The 13,560-nt window shown below is 41.7% G+C and overlaps 1 long non-coding RNA gene across 1 annotated transcript; it reads right to left on the minus strand.

Moving 5' to 3' along the window:
- Positions 1–7,902: 7,902 nt before the first annotated feature.
- Positions 7,903–10,432, minus strand: LOC123130531 (uncharacterized). Its single transcript, XR_006463864.1, has 3 exons — positions 10,214–10,432; positions 10,027–10,130; positions 7,903–8,178 (listed from the first exon to the last, which is right to left on the minus strand). It is a non-coding gene; the product is annotated as an uncharacterized lncRNA (long non-coding RNA).
- Positions 10,433–13,560: the final 3,128 nt, after the last annotated feature.

Raw genomic sequence — 13,560 nt, forward strand, 5'->3', positions numbered from 1 at the left:
GTATTCCTCTATGATATCATAGAAAAGAATCATGAAGTTGGTGTTCTTGATAGTTTCTTTCAGATTGGAGATAATTCTGGACCAGATTTTAAGGCCCTTTCCGAGCCTTTTGAATTTAGCTGCAATGCATTTAGCACTATCACTTTCATGCACATCTTGTTCCCAAATCTGCCTGACCACTTCCTTGAATTGTGTATGCTGGAGCCAAAAGTTTTAAAATCTAAAAAGTTATGTTCTTGGGATGCATGTACCAATTTTGATAAGAATAGTGATGTGGTCAGAGGTGGTTTTTGCAAGGGGGTGGCCATGGTGGAAGGGAAAGTGAGTGTCCATGCTTCTGAGGTGAAGCACCAATCCAGTTTCTCCAGTAGAGGGGCCTCTTGCATGTTGCTCTAGGTGAAGTTTGTGCCCTTAAGGGGAATCTCAACAAGTGCTTGATTACGGATAGCTTCATTGAACAATGACATGTCATTAATGCTTCCTCCATGTTTGTTTCTGTTGTGTGGATATCTGATGTAGTTGAAGTCTCCCCAAACCAGCCAGTTTTCATCATCACCCACCTGAAAGTGGTGGAACCAATTGAGGAAATCCACTCTGGCTTCCTGTTGGCAAGGCCCATACATGTTGGTGAGGGGCCATGTTGTCCCCGATAGTTTGCAAATGAATTTGATAGAAAGGGAGAAATCATTCTAGTGGTAAAGCCACCCACAGAAAAGTTGCTCATTCCAAGCAATCAAAAGCCCTCCAGATGCACCATTAGAGAGCAGGAATTCAAACTTTGAGATAGTTTAGGGTGGAATTTTTTGATGTAGGCAGTATCAAACTAGTCTCTTTTGATGTCTTGAAGGCATATGATAGAACAAGTTGTTTTTTCAATTTTGTTGGATAGAGCATCCCATTTCTTAGGGTCATTAATACCCCTAATATTCTAGTTCAAAATATTCCAATTCCTATCCATCTTCAGAACAGTAAGACTGAGAGAATGGGATCATAGGCTGATACTGTAGAAACCAACAGAATAATAGAAAAGCATTGGAAACAGAAACAAACAGAGACTTATAACATAGTCCAGACTAGAGCATCATAACATACTCTGATTGGGGATGATACTTATCCCTCACTGCAACCTTATAGGTCTGTGCCCAGGCATACACAAAATAAGCAGAATTCTCCATGGTACCATGTATCTACAACTTATCTTACAATCAGAAAGAAAGATAATTAAGAGTAATTCTACTTGAGGCTCTTTGCACTAGTGGGACCTTCCTTAGCTTTGTTGTTCCCTTCTTTTACTTTGCTTCTGACCTTGGTTTTCTTCTGTTTGATGGAGAGCTTTTCCTCAGCAATATCTTGAGCATTGACCTTGCAATAAGTATTAAGGTTCTTAACAATCTTGGTAGGTAAAGGTGGTGGAAACGAATGACAAGCCATGCATTCCTTGTCCATGCAAACAACTTTCTTATAACCTTTATTGATATTTTGAAGTCTGCAACTTCTCCTTACCTTTGTTTCCACCAAAGGTTCCTTTCCTTTCTCTTTTTGTTCTGATGCATAACTGAGGTGGAGGAGGAGATCTCCTGTGATCTTCCCATAGAGGTAGGGGTGTTCTCCTGATCCTGATAGATATCCTTATTACAAGTTAGTTTATGACTAACAAGGCAAGATGCTAGCAAGGCAAAAGGCAAGCAAATCTCATTATCCTTATTATGTGTGATGATTTCCTAGTCTTTAGAAGTGATGAATTTTTTGGCCTAGTCAAACTTGTCAATGGAGAGCAATGTAACAGATCGGAAATTAACCCAATCTACTGGTACCTGAATGACTTCTTTGCTATTTTCCTTTGGTGCAAAGTGCTGAGTCCAAATCAGAGCACCTTCAACCCCTTGGTTCTTAGGTGTGAGTTGCTCTGCACCTGTGTCAATAGGATTAGGCTTGAAGAATGGTATAAGAAATTTAGGTGGAGTAGTGTCATCTGAGGAGGAAGATTCACCTTCAGTAAAAGCCATGGGATTAACAATCATTGTGACTAGATCTGCAAGAAGATCATCTATCAGGAGCATAGGTGATTGTGGGGGCTCAAACTGAGCTAGTGTGAAGGAATTGATATTGTCAATGCTATCTACCAGAACTTCCTGAATATGTTCCTTCTGAGTAATTGATTCCAACTGCTGTATCTTCAGAGTATATGGTTCCACTAATAGCTTGTCTTGTACTATTGTACCTTCAGCCTCAGGTATAATAGTGAGCCTAGGAGCAACAGAGATCTCCAACTGCATAGGGTCCACTGAGAGGCAAGTATGAACAACTATAGGGTTGTTCGGTATTGCAATGAGGTTGAGATCTTCCAGTTCTGTCCCAGCTTGCAGTCCCTCTGTCTGTCTACCTACTGGTGGAGCAACTTGGGCCATAATAGGCTCTAGAGGCCCCTGTGGATCAACTGGCCCAACTTCAACATTCAAATCTGGAATGATTAGAGGAATTGGCACCAAGGGCCCAATTGCAGAATTTGCAGTCTCAGCACTATGGTTAGGAGGTTCCATAGAGTTTGTAACATTGCTATTGGCCCATATCTGGTCCTCATCACCTGGTTGTCCTTGCTCTACCTCCATAGGTTCATCAATTCATTCAGGTTCCACTATTAAAATACACTTCCGTGATGATACGTGTTTGTCACAGTAGGTCACGTGTTCTGTCATGCATGTACATCCATGTTGATTTTATGACAGAATCAAGATAGTCATACTTGTGCTATCGTAGAAGTATTCCATGACATTACCAAAATTATCATCACGGAAGTGTCCACTTCCATGACGATAAATGGCGCACCATGGAAGTGCTTTCCTCAAGGGTGACCGACACGTGGCATCCACCGTAATGGGTCGCCGTTAAGCTATCGGGTCTGGTTTTGGATCCGATAACCCGCTAACAGCCCGGACCAATGAGGATTTTCCATGTGTAAAATTCTCATTGGCCAGAGGAAACACGTGTTGGCTCACCCTTGGGACAGATGTCATCCATTCATTGGACAGGAGGCGCCTATGATATGTCAACATGTGGCACGGCCCAACAGAGGCCCATTCCGGTGAAAAGGCTGGCCCGTTTGACTTGGTCAAAAGGTAACGGGCCAGCCCACAAAAAGCCTGTTAACGGCCTGTTCGAATATAGCCCATTTATGGCCCGCTAAATCACGATCCGTTACGGCCTATCAGAATTAAGCCCAGTAGCTTCATCTGGGCCGTCCAATATGATTCCAGCCCGTTGTAACTTCCGGCCCATGTATGGCCCATGATGTCTTTCGGCCCATACGAGGCCATTTGTAACTCTTGGCCCATTAACGGCCTGTGGTGAATCTAGCCCGCAATGAACAGTGTACCACTTTCTACCCATCAACGGCCCATTATTCCATTGGGCCGTTTCCAACCCATGTTATCTTTCGGCCTTCTCAGGGCCCATTTATTCTTGGGCTCATTTCCAACATTTGGTTACTTACGACCCGTTACTGGCCTTTTCTGCTTGTGGGCCAAATTCATCATGTGGTTACAATCAGCCCAATTGCGGCCCGTTAATCCGTTGGGCCGTTTTTGTAGCATCATCAAATATGGCCGATTAACGATGGCCCGTTGTTGTCGGCCCATGAACGGATGATTCCAAATCTAGCCCGTTTACGACCCAAAATGAGGTCTGTTATTGGCCCATGTTTGGCCTATCGATCATACGGCCCGTAGAAGGCCCATTGATGCTATGGCCCGTAAAAGGCCCATTGATGCTATGGCCCTTAGAAGGCCCATTGTTTCTACGGCCCATAGGAGGCCCATGATAACTATAGTAAATATGTAGCCCATGGTTATTGTGGCCTAGTTTTAAAAAATAGGTTATTGCGGCCACTAGAGAACCGCGGAAAAAGAATTGCACTGACTACAAGAAAAGAAATAAACAAGACAACAAGGAAATAAATAAGCAAGCAACTTACGCTAGGGTATCACGACTATTACACATATTACATCCACTGGGCATCAAAGTTCGCCACCAGTGCAAATATAGGGAACAAATTAGCATATCATATAAACTGGTTGTCAAAGTTGGCGACCAGTGCAAATAAACGCCGCAGCAAAACAAGTCCAGAACTAAAACCACTTCAGAAGAGCTCAAGAAGCAATATCCTGGGTACCCATAATGCTGGCAAGATGCTTAGCAAGCTTATTAACTTTCTCTTGTTTGGCGCTTAAATCCTCCAGCACTTGCTGTTGCACCAGAAAATATGCATCTGAATTCTGCAGGGACTTCCTCAGTCCTTCGGCCTCCTGTCGCATAACATCTGATCGATGTCTTTCAACTTGAACTTGAGACTCAAGAAACCAAACTGATTCAGGCAGCGAGTTCGAAGAGCTGGTGCCAGCAGTAGTAGCCAGTAACTCGAACACTACATCAAGACATGGCTTTGGGGTTGTCTCAGTGTCTTCAGTATAGTTTTTATCAGCTTTCTTGGAGACCAACAGGGATGTCTCACTATCTTAAACCTTATTCACATTACTTCCTTTACCATTGCATAACGGGGTACTCTTCTCCAATATTTTATCCGTGTTCTAAAAGAGAAACAAACAAACACATCACAGGTTTACCATGTTGTATATGAAACTCATTTTGGTAAACCAGTTCAGTAGTAAGGTGGATAGGATAACAACATGAAACAAAGATATATTTATGTAGTACGGTCACTATATGGTCTATATCATTCTCGTTTATGTTGCCAAATCAAGATAGAAATAGTTCAAATCATATCTATTTAAGACAAAGCAACATAGACAGAATATAAGTGTGGCAAACTACACAGCAATAATAACACTTGTAATGTGCATGTCATGAGAACATAACTATTTATTCACTTGAAACTAAAATCAACATAAAGCAAGTTACAACAGCAAACACGTTAAAGAAACAGGTTTAAAACATACCTGTTGCGCCATTGGAGTTTCAATTGCATCCTTCAAATTTGAAATTAGTTGGTATGAGTAAATACAGTGATGCAAGAGCAAAGTAGTATGAACCATAGCTAAGGAACCTGACCTGAGAACAATTATTCTTCTGCTTTAAGCGTTGACTTGGGGTTCATAGTGGTGGTCCTCGTGCTTTGGGCACTGTAGTTGCCTTACTAACTGCTCGTGTTTGGGTGCTCTGTGGTGGAGACGGTATTGTGTCAACTGGAACTGGGTTACTATCTGCTAGGGTTGGGGTTAGAAGGAGTGTAGCTGGTTCTCTGTCCAATTGGGTAGGGGTACAATCTGCGTGAGTCTGGGTTATGTGTGGTGGGGCTGGTTCTTGGGCAAGTACAACCGTGGTTCTATCTGCATCGACAGGTAGCATGATATTTTCTGAAAACCGTGTTTTTACTCCCACGGATACTGCCATCACCCCCTCCAATTGAAATGGCTGATAAACAAGAAAAGTAATTGAATATACAGACATTGTAAGATAGACAGGTGCAATGGATAGTAGGGAAGAAAACATGGCATGAAATAATTCACATTTATGTTGTCTAACCAAACAGAATAGCAGGACATAATTTCACATATATGATGGCTAATTAAACAGGATAGCATGACACAATTTCACATGTATGATGGCTAACTAAACATGATAGAATGACATGCTTCAAAATATGATGACTACGTAAACAAGATGACATGATATAACTATACGACATGTCTATTAAAGTGGTTGGCATGCCATAAATCACAAATTTGTCGTCGATGGAAACATGATGGCATGATATAATTCATGGATAGAATGACATAATTCAAAATATGATGACTATGTAAACATGATGAGATGATATAACTATATTATGTCTTTAGAAAATGGGTTGGCATGCCATAATTCAGATACATGTTGTCTATGTAAACATCATGGCATGATATAATTCAAATATATGATTTACATAATAAGCAAGTGAGCAGAGGGCAATCGCATATTTGATGTGTCAACTAAGGAGATGGCATTCAATATTGTGTATATGATGTAAAAACTAAGCATTGCAATACAACATATGCATGATATGGGTAATATAACCCTGCCAAGTTTGAGCATACACCCCAGGGGGGTAATAGGACTGGTCATCTGCCTCTGAAGAGCCATCTGTAACCAGCAAGATATCTGCTTCAGCAAGTAGCATTGTCTGCTCTGAAGACCTTGTTGTCACTCTAGATTTCTCCATCACCAATTCAAATGGCTGATGCACAGGAAGAGCAGTTGAATATACAAACATTGTCGACAAATGCAACTAGAAATACAAAAAAAGGGCGGCATGATATAATTCACATATATGATGCTTGGCTAAACAACATGGCATTGCATAATTCACATATATAATGCCTTGCAACATGATAGCATTGCATAATTCACATATATGATGTCTTGCAACAACATGGCATTGCATAATTAGACACTAAACATGTGGCATTCACACAAATCATGTCTAAACTAAGCAAATGACATAGCCCTGCCAAGTTAGAGCATGTACCTCGAGGGGGGGGGGAGAATAGGAATGGTCATCTGTCTCTGAATCCTCCTTCGAGGAGCTATCCATAACCAGCAAGACATGCGCTTCGTCAGATAGCATTGTCTGCTCTGAAGACCTTATTTCCACTCTAGATTTTTCCATGACCGTCTCGAATGGCTGATGCACAGGAAGAGTAATTGAATGTACTAAAATTGTTGACAAATTTAACACGTAATAAAAAAATGATGGGATGATATAATTCACATATAAGATGACTGGCTAACCAGGGTGGCATTGCAAAATTCACATATATGATGCCTGGCTAAACAAGATGGCATTGCATGATTCACATATACGATAAAGAAACTAAACAGATGGCATTCACACAAAGCATGTGTAAACTAAGCAGATGACATATTTGATGTATAAAGTAAGCAATGCACGGCACCATATGCATGATATTACCAACATCAGCATGCCAAGTTAGAGCAAAGACCTCAGGGGGTAAATAGGAGTGGTATTCTCCTTCTGAATCCTCCTCAGAAGAGTTATCTACCTCTTGATTACAATCTGAAATGGGTGGAGGGGGGCTGCCTTTGCGCCCATCATGGAGCGACGTCTGCATGAAATTTTATTGCGATGCAAGGCTCGTCTCTTTTGCTCTACATGTTCAGTTCCATTGTGTACAATAACTGACATGCATAGGAATAAAACATAGTGAGATTATGTAAGGAGTGCATGCACAAATCTAGAGTGATGGTAGCAAACAGCGCATAAACCCAAAACCAATGATAACAGGCAGATAATAGCTTTAGTTAAAAATACAGATAATGGCTCATTTAATGTTTGTTTCCACCCAACATGAAACTCATAGTAGACACCCGAGATTAACCAGATAGCACTGATTGCTGCCCCAATATCACTACACCATGACAAAAATTTAGGGGTCACCACATGTGCCGGGAAAACTAGCCATTGGAGGCATACCCACTGTCGGGAATGCTTTTTGCCGGCAAATGTGAACTGCCCTTAAAAGTCCTGTCAGGGAAAACAATTCCCGGCAGTTAGTATAAACCCCAGCAGATTCTCTGCCTTTAATATTCATACCTTTGCCGGCAGTTAGAATTATTCCCGGCGTACATCTTTTTCCCGGCAGACTGACAATTTAGGGCAGATACAAAAGTTCCCCGGCAAACAAACTGCCTGTATTTGTTTCCACTGCCAACTAACAAATCTCCGATATTGCATACTTGTATTTCAACAGCTGTCATTTATCTTCACTCCTTTTTGTACCATCTATATATAACAACACACATGCATACAATAATTAAGATTGCATCACTTAATAGATAATTTGTGCGTGTATATATAAGCAATATATCATCCATACATAGGTTCACAAGTGCAGGACATCCAAAAGCACAAAGATCCGTCATGCATGCATATATGCACACATAGGCATACAAGTCCAGTGACAGAACAAGCTAAAAGCACAACCATCCATCCGGTCTACATGCACACATGCATACATATGTACGTTCATATGCCAGTATTACATCACAGACAAAAGCGCAAAATATAAGATCTGCCTTTAGGTAGAAACCTATTCCAGCAGAAGATCCTTTTAGCTCAGCAAACGCACCTCTAGAAACTTGTGGATGCAAAGGCATTATAATGGTGACCTGTAATAAAAAGGAAATGGCCAAATAGATCAGCTCAGAAGAACACATGTTCCAAACATAGAAGTTGCATGGCTGAAAAAGAAAATTGGCTCATCCAAATGAAAAAAGACACATGTGTGTCGCCCTGTACTTTGCATTCCACAAGGCACAAATAGAATGTGTGTATGTACTCATAAGAACAGATTATGCACTATGTATGGATCACCAGAAAGATCGATATAACCTATCACTATAAATATTTACCAGTAGTCATCTTCTTTTGGTGTATTGATTTCTCTTGATTGCTGTCAAGTTAATAGAACATCCAAAAAACTGCAGGTAAGGATTAATTACTAGCAATCTAGTGGCAACACAAGGTGTCCTCCGTTCTACTTTTTTGTACATGGTTGTTCTGAATAAGTGTGTAGTAGTGCTAGACAGTGAGAATCAATAATTATGAGAATGTATACCAACTGAACAGCCCTTTCATTAAATCTGCTGCTTGGTTTTAGAAAAAAGTGTTGATTCAACAAAAAGAAGAAGAATTTGCAGGCACATAAATCATTTGCTGAAATGAATATAGGTTGCTCAAAGTAAGAGAATGTTGGTTTGCTGAACATATAGTTGCGTGGTCCCTCTTGTTAATCCATGATGTTTATACAACTGTGTGCAAAGTTTAAGTAGTAGCTGCATAATTGTTTAAGAAACAGAGTTGCTTGTTGAGTCAGAATGAAAGGAGTAAAGCACGTGTTTAAAAATAGGCGCATTTTTAATCTACTGGGAAGACCAAAAAAAGTACTCAGGAGAAAATAGGAAACTTGTAGGTTCCTACTTTCAAACACATGCTTGACTTTGACTCAGAAAAATAATAAATCTTCAGCATGTGAGAGGAGAAACATATCTTGCTAGCTCCCAGAGTGTCGGTGCTTGCTACTTCAATCCTAGAACTAAATCGACATGGAGAGAAACGAGTGTTTCTATAGAATGGCAAGCTATGGTTGCTATTCAGACAAGATGGCAAGCTATGATTGCTTTTCAATAGAATGGCCCTTGTGATCAGAAGTATTTTTTGCAAGACCTAGTTCATTATACGCCTTGTCTATATACTAATGGAATTTTTTATCTTTTCTTTAGTGTAATATTCAAGAATTCTAAGAAGATGCAGTACCTTCTAGATGTGGGGACCGCCACCTGCTATCATGGTTGCTTCTGCATAACTTTACAAACAACCTCGGTCTGCATACATACGAAGAACTAGAACTACCTATCTTGTTTTGTCGCTACATCATGCTTTGCTTGTACTAAATTTCAGACCTTGCCTAAATATCACAAGCCAACACAAATCAATACTCATTTTTTTACAAAACTAAACAAGGCCTTGAAAATATAATTACTAACCAAAGCAATCTTTGAGGTTTCAAAATATTGTCAAACGATATCATGCAACAATAGAAACAAACTACAAGGTATTCAAACTAAAATCAAAAGATTCTGCAGTGTATGACAGCCCTATGCCTTTTCTTGCTTCTTATTCATGGACATGTCACAAATAGAAGAAGGCTATAGAGTACAGACTGAAGAATGTAGACTTAGGCGACACAAATAGTATATGAACTATGACATTGTAACTTCTTTATTTCAAAATTAACTTTTGAATTGGTATTTTGCAGCTGGGAGATAGACACCTATGACTACCATCGAATATTCTGCTCACCAAAAGAAAAGGGAAATAAATAAATGCATGGTTCATCAACAAAACTGAACAGTTACCTACATATATAAGAGGCCATATGGAAATTGACTACATTAAGGAAATTGGGGCATTAAGCAACCATGATAAACATCATGTGAGTCATCAAATTTACTTACTATATCTTCAGTTTGATTGATGATGTTAGCATAATGTAGTGTGAGACCACATGAACCTAGCCTTTTGTTCTGACCTTGCTCCATGAAGGCGGCACCTATAGGAACTGTTTATTCAGGGAGATGTATCAGGAAATTATCGGATACATTTTTGTCCAAACAATAAATTAGCCAATCAATAATTAATTACCAGCTTCATTGAATGCATCCAGGGTTTGTTTATGCAGAAAAATGATGGCATCGACAAGCTTTTCTACAGTGTGGATAGAGGATCACACAAAGCAATGTTAGCACCTTTCAGAAGAAAGAGAAGGAAATATGTGAGTAGCGCATTCATCAAAAACTATTTAAACTAAACGCTACCAAGCAAAGCCCAACAGACAGAATTATAGAAGGCCAAGACAAAGTAATGAAGTAGCCCCCCGTCTCATAATATAAGAGCGTTTTTGACACTAGTGGGTGGTGTCAAAAACGCTCTTATATTATGGGATGGAGGGAGTAAATGTGTATGAAGATAATTACATCCTCCAAAGGTCTGGACCACAAGGATTTCTTCCTCAAAGTTTTCACAAGCTTCCTTTGGCGCATTAGTTCACTATTGAATACAATGAATATCTCCAATAGCATATTTGCAGTACAGTTTTACAATCTACTGAAGTTCTTTAACAATGTCATCAGTCTGGCAGTACGTCTTCTAGCTGACGCATGTGTGTGTGTGGTGCAGGTTTGGATTTGATGGGTATGAAAGCCGTACTTTGCTTGAGGGCTGGCTTGGTCGTGATGTTGATGAAGCACAGCATGAAGTGGGCAGGGCTCCTTCTCCTCTTGAGCTTGGCGAACAGGTCAGGTCCATCTAGGGGTCATCCTGCGACCAACCGATCCATTAGAGAATTCAGTCGAAGGAAAGGAAGGTAGGAAAGGAGAGCAAATCGAGAGAGGGGTGGACCTTGTCCCATATACTAGGGTCGGAGCAGCATCGGTTGTGGGCAAGGAGCTGAGCCATGAGGACCTCCCGGTGGTCCTTCTCCTAGTCCTCCGCCAGGTCCCTCTGGGCATCGTGGATCTGGACGAATGTGAAGAGTATGCTAAGTTCTTCTGCAGCAGTAGCACGAACTTAACAAAGACAAGAACCATGTCTGCGAACTCAAATTGAATCGAATCAGAGAGAGAGAGAGGCATGTGGAGAAGAAGAGGGGAGCGAGAAGGGACCTTGTGGATGAGCTCCATTGCTTGGGCACTGCGGATCTGGAAGCACCATGGTGGATCTGGCCACCGGCTGCCCGGCTACTCGATTTGGACCGGATGCGGCGGCGGCTCTGTGCGTGGATGTGGGTGCGACATGGATGCGGATGGGCGGCGGCGTGCATCAGAGGTGTGGGTGTGGGGAGTTGTCGATGGGGATTTGGTGGCAGCGTGAGTATGGGATTCAGAGGAAGATGGCGGTGCTGGGTCGAGGCGGCGGTTGCAGGAGGCCGGCTGGGTGATGGAGGGGATGGGGGCGGTGGCGCTGGGCGGGGCGGGGCGGGGCGGGAATGAGGGGTGAGTCGGCAATTGTGCTAGGGTTGGCGGAGTCGACGGTGAGATGCAGTGCGACAGCTAATGCGCGAGAATGATGGCAACCACAGATACAAGCAGTGTGGATAAGGCCGCGTGGACGCGATGGGCTTCTAGTGCCTTCTAATTTTTCATTCTCCCGTGACTGAGGCTCGCGCGCCTTTTTGGGACTCGTTTCTTTCGTGTGCGCGCCGCGCTAACTTGGTTAGCGGCTGTGTTTTCGCCCTCAAATGGAATTCAGGGCAATTGGGCTGACCCTGAACATGCCGGCAGGTTGTCTGCCTGTGTGACTCCAACATTCCCGGCAGTTATGTTGACCTGCATAATGTTGCCCGGCATATAGAGCTTTGGGGGAAGTTAATTGACCTCAATTCTTGATCATTCCCGGCAGTTAATTGCCCTTAAATTTTTGTCATGGTGTAGTGTATGTACCCCAGAAACATTTAAAAACTCAAGTTTCAGCATTAGTTTGGACCTAACTCGGAGTCTAATAGGTGAACACGATGATAAAATAACATGTCATCATATTAATCGATGCATAACGTAAGAAGACACGGAAGAGTGTGACCTCTCTTACGGAACCGTGTAGTCCTCAAGGTCATTTGCTCAGTTGATGATGGTAATGCAGTTGTCATGGCTGTCGGCGGCAGGGAAAAAGATCTGAGGCGGTGAAAGACAGTCTGGAGAGCGGATCCTTTGCTCTGGTGAACCCTTCCATCGTTGGAGCAGCCGAGCTAGGGTGGAACACAGCGCAGCAGGAGCAGGACAAACCACACAAGGTTTTCTTTGACACATATCTGTAACAGAAGTGATTGTGTAAGGGATTGTTTGAATTTGAGGATTCTAACAATGCAGGAATATGAAATAGACAAGAATAGGATAGGAATACACGTGCAAAACAGAGAATTTAAAAACACAGGATTTCTGCAAATCTGGGTTTTTGGTTCACAAGAACTGGAAGATCACAGGATGCAAATAAGCATGGTGAGATTAAATCAAACCATAAGAAAATGTACGGTTATAATGCTATTATGCTACTATCTCTTAGTCTTGTGCTTCATGAATAGGAATTTGAAAAGGAGGAGAAGTGGATATTAAAATTCCTACGTTTTTTTAAAGGAGACACTAAAGGAACAAATCCTGCAGTTTTCCTTTGCTCCATTCCTTTGAATCAAATGCATGAATAGTAGTACCATAGGAAACTTTCCAATTCCTATGTTTTTCCTTTACTTTTCCTTTCAAGCACTGGCGATTCTATTAGGCAGGCTTGAGCAAGGAAAAGCCTACACTCAAAAAATGTTTTTCTGCTACTTCTACTACTTTGGACCAAGGCCACTACCCTACTAGCTCAACTCCCAGGCCCATCGACAAATGCACAGCTCAAACACGTAGAGATAAATAATGATGGCATTCAAGAGAGTCCATCACGAATAGCTAAGTTGCCTGGTACCTCACTGCTTGTCATATAGTAGGATAAACTAATCGTATTTCATGTTACTACGTGTGCTCAGTGGACAATATATATAACATGTAGAGTAAAAAGAGATGCAACAAGTGTACAACCTCTTTGGCGAAGCCATGTCGATGTCAGCGTGATTGGGTTGGTCGGTGAGGATGCTCCGGCTGACTTGACTGTCGGAGGAGGGGAAGAAGATCTTAGGCGTCTGGAGATGGAGCCCGGGGCACTGCTTCGCTGTGATGGAGGGTTTCGTCGTTGGAGTAGCTCCGGTGAGTTGTACGACGCCGAGGCTAAAGCAGGACAAGAGAGACAACATTAACCTGAGTGGAATTGTAATAACATCTCCAATAGATGATGTAAAATTCATAACCACAAAGTGCTAGATGTAAAATACATTAGCCGCTCATCTCTGAGTTTGATTGTCGAAACTGAATTTAACTGTTAAAACTAAACTTAACTGTCGAAACTGAATTTCGCTGTCGAAACTGAACGCACTAGTAGCAAAAAAGCAGTAGCAGCAGCGT

Source organism: Triticum aestivum, chromosome 6A (assembly GCF_018294505.1).
Source record: "Triticum aestivum cultivar Chinese Spring chromosome 6A, IWGSC CS RefSeq v2.1, whole genome shotgun sequence".
NCBI classification, from domain to species: Eukaryota; Viridiplantae; Streptophyta; class Magnoliopsida; order Poales; family Poaceae; genus Triticum; species Triticum aestivum.